This window comes from Petaurus breviceps, unplaced genomic scaffold (genome assembly GCF_028583685.1).
Source record: "Petaurus breviceps papuanus isolate PSGF00001 unplaced genomic scaffold, PetGlider_PUasm1.0 582, whole genome shotgun sequence".
In the NCBI taxonomy this organism is placed as follows: Eukaryota; Metazoa; Chordata; class Mammalia; order Diprotodontia; family Petauridae; genus Petaurus; species Petaurus breviceps.
Window position 1 is genome coordinate 8,645,798 of NW_027186390.1, and position 8,767 is coordinate 8,654,564.

Consider the following 8,767-nt stretch of genomic DNA (forward strand, 5'->3'; position numbering starts at 1 on the left):
AAGTTTTTAGAATTATATACACCAATCAGTCCAATCCAATATGCATTTATTAAGTACCTGCTATGTATAAGACACAGTGTTAGATATTGGGAACACAGAGACAAGATGAAAAACAGTTCCTGACACCAAGGAACTTACATTCTACTGGTAGGGATACAATATATGTAAACAAAATTAAGTATAGACATGACCATTTGTGGAGGAGGGAGTAAGCAGAACTACTAACTTCCTTTCCCTCCAGCCTCCCAAAAAGACTTCTTATAGGAGATGGCATATGGACTGAGCTGCAAAGGGATCTATGAATTCTAAGAGGTAGGAGCTGAAGGGGGGAGGGATGCACTTCAAGTGATAGGGATAGCCTATACAAAAACCGGGAAGGAAGGAGATAGAATGCCTAATTCAGGAAATACAGAGTAGGTTGCTTTAACTGCTAAGTTGAGTGAGAGAAAGCAGTCCTGGGCAATAAACCAGGAGAAGAAGGCTGGAGTCAGATCGTAAAGGATTTTATATGGCAAGCACAATAGTGATTCTGCTATTAACAATATTGGACAAATTTCTTTATCTGTAATATCAGTCAACAAACATGGAGCACCCCTACTATGTATCACACACCGTGCTAGATACTGGGTATATATGAAGAAAAATGATATACAGATAACACGTAAGCTCAGGGAGATTATACTCCATCAGGGGGACAACATGTTTGTGTGTAAGTGTATATAGAATAAATACAAAAATGGAATACTACTGTGCTATAGGAAATGATGAGCAGGCAGATTTCAGAAATTACATAAACTGATGATAAGTGAAGTGAGTAGAACCAGGAGAACACTGTGGGATGATAAACTCTGGATAACTTAATTCTTCTCAGCAATACAATGATCCAAGACAATTCTGAATGAATAATGACAGAAAATGCTATCCACGTCCAGAGAAAGAACTAATGGAGTCTGAATGCAGATGAAAGCGTACTATTTTCACTTTATTTATCTTTTTGGTGTGTTTTTTTTCCTTTTGGTCTGTCTCTTCTTTCACAAAATGCTTAATGGAAATATGTTTTACATGATAGCACATATATAACCTATTTAAAATTCTTACCTTTTTAGGGAGGGGGGAGGGAGAAAATTGAAACTCAAAAAAAAGGATGTTAAAAATTATCTTTATATGTAATTAGAGAAAATAAAATATCACTAAGAATGAAATTAACACAAGGTAGTTCAGAGATGGAGAGCATCAGAAGTGGAGGGTTCACAAAAAACTTCCTGTCAAAAAGGAGTTTTTAATCTGAGCATCTGTGGACATATTTCAGAGAACCTGTGAAGTTGAATGGGGAAAAAAAAAATCCATCTTTGTTTTCATTAACTTCTAACTGAAATTTAGCCTCGCCTTCAGTTATGAATGTAGGGAACAAATATTCTGACAAAGGATCTGTAAGGGTCAACAGACTACCAAAGGGGTCCATGACCCCAAAATAGGGTTAAGATTCACTTATGTAGAAAAGAGTGCTTGAATTGAGTCCCAGAGGAAGTGAGGAAACAAGGCAGAGGTGAGAAGGGAGAACATTGTTGGGGGGAGGAGGATGGCAGGATAAAAAAAAAAAAGAGGACCATTCTTAGAGAGTCAGGGAACAGGTTCTGTTTCCAGGCCTCCTACTAATTCCCAGCAAAACGTGGATATACAAATCACTTAATCTCACTAACTCTTAGTTTCATTATCAATGAAAATGAGAGTTGATGGCTTCTTCCAGGAATAACAGTTAATCATCTATGTCTGCATTGCTTTTTATAATGTGAAAAACACATTCCCCAAAATCTCATTTGAGCATCCAAGAGTTTGAAGTTATTGTCCCTACATTACAGATGAGGGTGTTAGATACATTTTAAAGGGCATTCTTACTTTAAGTAGGAGTTGACTTGAAGACCTCTAATCTAAGGTCCCTTTGCAATTTAGACTCAATGATTCAGATATCAACTTTGATGAATAATTATAATAAAATGTCTGAGAGTTTAGAAGACTCAGATTTTACTAGCTTGATACTCAGCATTTTTGGAATATAAATCCCTAGAAGGGAAGACCAATATGTTTTTAATCCTTCTCTGAATTGGTACAGTGCCATGCACTTGAGGGGGCTTAATCAATATTTTAATTTTGATCCAAATTGTGTAACACATGTAAATCTTTCCTATTCTCTCCCTCTTCCTGGCAATTATTATGGAAGCCAGCTAATCTGCAAGTTCAGAAATGTAAATTCTTTAAGTCATAAGGCCAGAAGGTCAGACTGACTAGGACATATAGCTATAAAGAATCAAAAAAGGCTTTTGTTTCCAGGCATTCAAAGAGATTTCACCAATCTTCTTATTGCCCTTTGCAGTATTCAGCTTGGAAAAGAAGGCATTTGGGTCCAGGAGCTGCAACCAGATCTCTGATGTCCGGATTTCCAGTGTGATGGTAATGGTGCATTAGAGGAATTCTCTTGAGCACCCCACCCAAGCTATGCTGTGAATACTAACATGGGTGAGAGCCTGCTGCTGACACACCACTAACACCATGCTAATTGCCCCACAGTCATTATTGTTTCTTCATTATACAGGGTATTCATTAGGTCACATGTGCAGCAATACATGCTGGAGATTGGAGAAGCTATTTAACGGCAGCAAAAATAGAGATGTAATGCAGGCCTACATGCAGCTGTGGCCTTGCCCAGTGTTACCAAATACATGCTTGGCCCCAAGCCAACAAAACAATTGAAGGAAAGATGAGAATGGTACCCCCATTGCATGTTAATATTTCTTCAACTTGAAAAAAAGAGGAAACCTTTTGTTAGACTCTTGGAACAAATGAAAGTGCAGGTCCCCTTGAATATATTCTTTTCATATACAAGTTCCATTTCTTTCTGCCATTAGGAGAAATCAAAATTTGCTTTCATAAAGTTAAGTGCAGGTCACCACCACAAATGGAAGAGCTTATCATGTGAATTTGTTGGGATTTTCTTTTCCCATCATTACCCCTGAATGGGGGTAGGGGAGTGGGGAATGAATTTGTATGAATACGGGGTATATCATCCCCATTGTTACTGTCCCCCTAGTAAATAAAAGGCTGGTCATTATCATCATTAAAGTTCTAGACACTTAAATGGTTTAAAAGGGAAAGGAAGCATCATTAGAATACATTAAAAACAACAACCAGGGAGGGAGAATGATAAAAGAATACATGGATGTTTAAATTAATTCCACCACCACCTCACCACCATCACCTCACCACTCCCTTTTCAAGGAAGAAATAGTATGGTATATACTTGCTTTTATTAGCGATGTATCTATTTTTCCTTAGAAATTCCCTACTACATTAATTTGGCTATTGAGTAATAGGATATAAAACTGAAAGTGCCCTTAAACACCATCTACTCCAAACCACATCATTTTGCAGATGAAGAAACTGAAGACGAAAGAGGGATGTCCTGCTGAAGGTCACACAAGTAGTAAGTAGCAGAGTTAGGATTCAAACCCAGAATGTTTGGCTCTAACTCCATTGTGGCATTTGGTTAAAAGATCTGCTCCTGAAAGTGAAAATACATAGGTGAAGATACATCTTTAAATAATGCATTATGCTTTACATTCAATTTCTACCCAATGATTTAAAGTATTAAGCTTATAAACTCCTCGAGGACAGGTCTTTTGCCAGCTTTTGTATTCCCTGGTGACTGGCACAGTCCCTGGCATGTTTTTAAAAAAGTGTTCAGTCATTTCAGTCATGTCTAACTCTTTATGACCCCAATTGGAGTTTTCTAGGTAAAGATACTGCTGTGGTTTGCCATTTTCTTCTCTGGCTCATTTTATAGATGTGAAACTATAGCAAACAGGGTTAAGTGATTTGCCCAGGGTCATTAGGTGCTTGATACATATTGATTGATTAATCACTGTATATTCCATTTAACTATCCCTACATTCTTGATGTAGAGGAAATGTAAAAATCCTGAATAATCTGATTTGGTGTGGGAGTTTGGGTGAACATCTTCTCCCCAGAAAAAGTAAGCATGGAGTCAAAAAAAGAAACAGTTAAGAGTTTGTGTAGAGGCCCTCAGGCTGCCATCCTTAAGGAAGGGCCTTATTGATTTCTACCTGGAAGAAGGCCTTCACTATCATGAAGATCTCCTGCCCCACCAGGATATTCTGTTGAGATTAACTACTGAGAAAATATCTCCACTGAAATAAACCAGATCTCTGGCAACTCCTGAGACTCCAAGGTTAAGATGTTCTAACCCGAAGGTTAACACATTTTTTCCAAAACCACTTGTCCCGATTACTAGACTTCCTAATAAAGAAAGTGGCTGAACAGCCTTACCAGATAGGGTCCTTTCATGCCCCTATTATTACCTTAAGATTGTATAAAATCTTTATGTAAGTATCTTCCTTTGTTCAGTGCATTGCAATCCACCTGCCCATCAGCTGATGCTATTTAAACATTTTATCTTCTAGCTTTGCCCCTAGATTGCCTTATTGACCTCCAGTCAAACATCAAATAGACCATCATGGGAGAAATTACTCCCCAGGAGAATCCTTGGACCTCTGGGTTGAAGAATTCCCCAACACTGACTGTTTCCAAACTTTCCCAAGCATTCTGATAGCTAATCGTTTTTTTTCCCTCTCTTATCATATCACCCCCAAGGAATACAGAAACTCAAAGTTGGAAGAGGTCAGTTCTTTGAACCCATATCAGACTAAATAGCCTCTCTCCAGCCTCACCAGAAAGTGACACCCTTATTTTGCTTCAGAGGTGGTGTGGGGGGAGGGGAAACACTATCACTAGAAAACTTATTTGACTTTTGGATAGTTTTAATTGTTAAGAAGTTTTTCTTAGATCAAGTCTAAATCATCTTTTCTTTAACATTTCCATTGCTTCTAGTTCTGCCTTCTGAAGCTAAAGAGAACAATTCTAATCTTTTCACAGGGGAATTAAAATCTCACCTCTGATGCTTAGTACCTGTGTGATCATAGGCAACTCACTTAACTTCCATGGGTCTCAGTTTCCTCATCTATAAAACTAGGGAATTGGATCAGAAAGTCTTTGAAGTTCCTTAGCCCTTATTATATAATTTTTGACAGCTCTTCAAACCTCTGAAGAAAGCTATGATTCTTCCCTCATCCTCCAGTTTTTTTGTTCTCTAGGATATATATTTCTACTTCCCTAAATTAATCCTCATATGATATTGTCTCTATTCCTCTGACCAATCATCTTGACTGTTATCTTCTAGACAAGCTTTAGTTTATCAATGTCCTTTCTGAAATGTAGCACCCAAAAGTAATCATAGATTCTGCAGTTAGACTGCAGAATGCAGAAGTACTATAACTTTCCGCCTTCAAACGAACTATGCCAGACACTCTCTTAAGGCAGTTTGGCATACTGTTAGCTTTTCTGGGGACTATCATGTCACATTCTTGATTCATACTGAGCTAAAAGTCTACTAAAATCCCTAGCTCTTCTCAACAGTAACTATTTAATAAAATCTTTTCCCTTCTTGTACTTCTGATGTTGCTTTTTGAACCCAAGTATAGGAATATTATATTTATCAGTATTATATTTATTATAATATATTATATTTAATCTCACTATATTTGTTGATTATTACAGCCTCTAGATTTTTTTGTACACTGATTCTGTCATGTAAAATGTTAACCATGCCTTCCAGGTTTGATTTTGACAAGTATAACTTCTTCTTTTGGAAGGTGATGACTTGCCCAAAGGTCACACAGCTAGTGTCAAGTGTCTGAGGCTGGATTTGAACTCATGTCCTTCTGACTCTAGGGCTAATGTTCTATTCACTGCACCTCCTCGTTGCCCAACAAGTATAACTTCTAAGCCCTCTAAGTCATTGATAAAATGTTGAATGTCATAGTATCTTTCCTCTGAAAACTGCCTAGTATATAATTTGACCATTTATTATTTGGGTTATGGCTCTTATTCTTATAAATTTGATTCAATTCCCTATATATCTTAGAAAAGAGACTTTTACTAGAGAAACGCTGCAAAGATTTACCCATAACCCCTAATTTCCTGGTCCTTTTCTAATTTGGTTTGTGTAAAAACCTTAAATTATATGTAGTCAAAATTATCCATTTTTATCTCCTATGAACTTCTCTATTTTTTATTTGGTTAGGAACTATCCAAACCCTGCCCATAGATCTGACAGGTAATTTCTTCCATGCTTCTCTAATTTGCTTATGATATAATCATTTGTGTATAAATCATGTATCCATTTGGAGCTTTTCTTGTTATACAGTGTGAGATGTTAGTCTAGATCTAGTTTTTATCAGTTTGCTTTCCAATTTTTCTAAAAGCTTTTGTTGAATAGTCTGTTCTTGTCTAAATAGCTAGGATTTTTGGAATTATCAAACACTATATTCCCATGCTATTTACTTCTTGAATAAACTATTTTCAACATTAAATACAGTGGTATGATCATATTTGTTACTTTAACATCTTAAAACCTAATGTGTTATATAAAGAAAATGAAGATAGAGGGGCAGCTGGCTCAAATCAGCTATGCAGAGAAGAAATCTTTATCAAGAAGACAAAACTTGAAGATCACTGAAGGATCAATTCTCAATATATCTAGAAAGGGAACAATATACTGACAGTCACAGAGAGTATTACTACTGAAAAAAGAACATTGAAATGATATTGCTACTTTCAAATTTCTATAAACTGTTTATGAAAATGACATGCATGTCATTCTCCACACACACATATAGATCATTGTTGATGAAAATGCAAAAAGGGAACAGGTAGACTTTTTTTTTTTTTTACAATTTTGTTATTTGTATAAATTGCCTTCCTGGTTTTCTTTGTCATACTCTGTAGCAGTTCGTAAAAGTCTTCCTAGATATCTCTGAAACTATCTCCTTTATCTTTTCACACGGCACAGTAGTATTCTATTATATTCATATGCCATAATTTATTCAGCCATTTCCTAATTGATGGATACCCTCTTTTTATTTCTAGTTTTTGCTATTATATAAAGTGCTGCTATAAATATCTTTGTTCCCAATAGGTCAATTTCCTTTCTTTGATCTCTTTGAGGTATAGGTATAATAGTAGTATTGCTCAGTCAAAAGATATGTACAATTTAATAACTTTTGGTGATGGTTCCAAATTCATAATGCCTGAATCACACAGTTACCTACAAGGTGCCATGAATACAAGATTCTACTGTATTTATTATGTGTAGATTATTTTTAAAAGCACTTGACTTGGTAGAGCAAAATGAAGTCTTAAAGGCACTCTTCCAATAAAAATATTTTCCAGGTCACATCTTAAGATTATACAATATTTCTGTATTGATACAATAGAAGAGATAACTTTCTTCAACAATCCTCCAATTATGACATCAAAAGAGGCAAAATAAAAGGAGATGTCTGTTTGCAAACTATGTCCCCCATTGTCACAGAAGATGTCTAGCATAGAGACCTAATGGAAGAAGAATTTCTAATAGATTATGTGGTCATTCATTCACTTGGGCAGCTAGGTGGCTCAGTAGATAGAGTGCCAGGACTAGAGTCAAGAAGACCTGAGTTCAAATCTGGCCTAGACACATACTAGCTGTGTGAACCTGGACCTGTCACTTAACCCTGTTTGCCTCAGTTCTTCATCTGTAAAATCAGCTAGAGGAAGAAATGGCAAACCACTTCAGTCTTTCTGCCAAAAAAACCCCAAATGGGTCATGAAGAGTTGGGTGTGATTGAAACAGCTGAACAATAACTAGACCCTTAGATTTGTGACATTGCCCTAATGATAACAAGCAGAAAAACTCTATAGAGTCTCCTTAATAAGATCCATAACCACAAAAATCAGTTTGGTTTAATAGTCTACGAAGGATAAAACAAGTAGATATAGAAGAGGCATTGTCCAGACTATGATATGCACTTGAATAGAAAGCTTGTTAAGTTAATCTGTCAGTCCAAATATTTTGGACAGGATGGGAGGTAGGGAAATTGAAAAGATTTTACACAGAAAGACAAGGTGAACCAAACATCTCTCTCTCGATTTCAGTTGTAACAGTGATTGCTATTTGAACTCAGTCCAAGGAACTATACACTACACTTGCTATACCAGGTAGTACATGCAGCACCTGCTCAGCCAGGTAGTGATCCTCTTATTTGTAACAATTAGATAGGATTCCTAGACCTATGAGACGATCTAGGTTATACCTAAAGGTGGTCTGAATAAAAGGGGCTGCCCTAGTTGACTTGATTGAAGTCTCAATTTGGATTAAGCCAGTGATTTTAGAAGGTTCCCATACTGGCAGCTGTCTTGTAGGAATTTTGTTGTGACTTCCCCTTGGTGCTGAAAATGTGAGCACTCCCTTTTAATAGTCATGATCATATCCAATAAAAATTCTTTTTGTTGCCGTGCCATTGTTTTCACTGTTCTGATCTCACTAAGATTCAAGCCCATGCCTTCTGTGGGCAAAAACCAGATTCTGTAGATAGACAATGAGTTAGGTTCACAGTTAATAGGAAGAAGTTAATTGCATTCAGCAAATTCTAGAACACTTTTAATAATCCCAAGCTGTTTGAAAGAAATCTATCTATTTAACACCAATATTTTTTCTGATGGTGCTTTATGGTTATAAATCATGGAAATATGGTCTCCTGAGAATCAAAATTGTGAGGACAGGTAAAGGGACAAGAAGAAGGAGAGGACTGAGGAATTAGCATTTATTAAGCACCTACTATATGCCAGGCACTATGCTAAGTGTTTTATGAATATT

The 8,767-nt window shown here is 36.5% G+C and overlaps 1 long non-coding RNA gene across 1 annotated transcript in view; it reads right to left on the bottom strand.

Moving 5' to 3' along the window:
* Positions 1-3,302: 3,302 nt before the first annotated feature.
* LOC138173442 (uncharacterized) overlaps positions 3,303-8,767 on the bottom strand; it is a 21,199-nt gene continuing 15,734 nt past the window's right edge. The window contains exon 3 of the long non-coding RNA XR_011171401.1: positions 3,303-3,556. This is a non-coding gene — a long non-coding RNA (uncharacterized lncRNA). The remainder of the gene's footprint in view (positions 3,557-8,767) is intronic.